Source organism: Arachis hypogaea, chromosome 14 (assembly GCF_003086295.3).
Source record: "Arachis hypogaea cultivar Tifrunner chromosome 14, arahy.Tifrunner.gnm2.J5K5, whole genome shotgun sequence".
In the NCBI taxonomy this organism is placed as follows: Eukaryota; Viridiplantae; Streptophyta; class Magnoliopsida; order Fabales; family Fabaceae; genus Arachis; species Arachis hypogaea.
Genome location: NC_092049.1, coordinates 105,242,848 through 105,244,812, shown reverse-complemented (window position 1 = coordinate 105,244,812; position 1,965 = coordinate 105,242,848).

Sequence of the window (1,965 nt, the reverse complement as noted above, 5' to 3'; positions counted from 1 at the left end):
ATTGTTGTGTCAGTGGAAGCTAAGCATGCTGAGTAACAGGAATTTCAGTCTGTTCATCTAGAGCAGCTGCTGCTACTGCAGGTAGTGTCTGGCTGGGCCGAGTGTGCACTACATTTTCTCCTTCTGGACCAGGTGCAGGTTGTGGTGGTTGAACAGCTGCAAGCTGCAACTGCATTATCCTTGCTTTCTCCTGAGCATCGTCTTGCTTTTTCTTGCTGCAAGTTCTCTTGTTGTGGCACACCTCTCTACAGTACATGCACCGAATTGGAGCATACTTCCTTTTCAATTTTGTCTTCGTGCCAGTGGGTCCTTTATCCTTGTCCTTCCTTCTATTTGTTGTTGGTCTGCCTGGTTTAGGTTTGATAGGAGGTGGAACAGGTGCAGGAGAACCAGTTTTCTCCCATAGATCTTGTCCCTTGACGGGATTAACATTGAATTGGTATGTTCTTCTGTACGCCTCCATAGTCAACCATTCGTGGCAATACTCCTCAGGCCTCTTATCATTTTTTTTCTTGAATGGCTGATATTGCATGCATACAAGGCATTCCTATATATTTCACACAAAAAATTTCATTCAGTTAAGTATGTACCATGGTATGCATATGAAAGTAGAAATCAGTTATGAATTCAACCTGTCAACTGCCAAAACATGCAGGAGCAAGTATGGTTCCCCAAATCTACCACCATATTAGTAGGCTATCCTTGAACTTCGTAGACTTCCTCTTTCGCATCACCCGACCAGTAGGGAGCCTAGTTTCTGGACAACTTAATAAGAGATTCTAGCCTACTTTGCTGAACTGGAGTAATTATTCCTTGATAACTCAGAAGCTTTAGTCTATTGTCAGACATGCTTTTCATAACCATTCTTCGTACCTCCTCTGCCAAACTTAGAATAGGCTTACCTCTGTCATGCTTCATCTTTGCATTGAAGGATTCACAAGCATTGTTGCAAATGTTGTCGACCTTTGGCCCTTCACTGAAATGGGCTTTCGTCCAAGCTTCCTTTGGCCACTTGGCTAAGTATTCCCAAGCCTTTTGATTAATCCTCTTGATTCTATTCATATTCCTTTCGAACTCAATCGGGGTCCTCGATCTTACACACTTCCAGACCAAGTCCTTAAGCTCGACGCTGCCCCACTGTTTGGAGAAGTTCCTCCACAAATGCCAGACACAAAATCTGTGTGGAACTGCTAGGACGAGTTCTTCGACAGCTAGTATTAACCCCTGCACAAACAGTCAAACCCGACAAGATTTACAGTCATTACAGTCCTCAAAGAAGCATCATTAAATCAAAAATGTCCTTAAAAATCAAATCGCGATTCAAATTGGTCCTCACCTTCTGCATGTTTGATATGAAACACAAGTTCTTTGCCTCATATTCTCCCAAGTCTGATAGGAGCAGCTCCAAGAACTATTTCTAGTTCTCTTTGTTCTCAACATCAACAATTGCATATGCAATCACAAAAATGTGATTGTTTGCATCCTGTCCGCATGCAGTGAGAAGCTGTCCTCCATGTAATGTTTTCAGGAATGCCCCATCTAGACCTATCAATGGCCTACAGCCTGCCTTGAAACTCTTCTTACAAGCATCTAGACACACATAAAAACTCTCGAACTGAGGCGGATTATCAGTAATGGGAATCACACCCACCTGAACTGTGGAACCTGGGTTGGCAGTTAGAAATTCATTTGCATAATCCCATATCAACCCGTATTGAGCAATCTCATCCCCTTCAACTATTTAGCTTCACGTTGCATGAACTATTCAGCTTCACGTTGCACTTCCTAATAAACCACTCATACACCTCCCTATGCTTCATCTTAGGGTGCTTCCTAAGTTTTGGGTATAACTTATTCACGGTCCATTCCAATGTAGCAGCTCTGTTTTTTCGCTTTCTTGCGCAAGTGTGATTGTCAACTAGTATTTTTATCTGCCAGGAATCATCACTGGGGTTGTGTCTATAA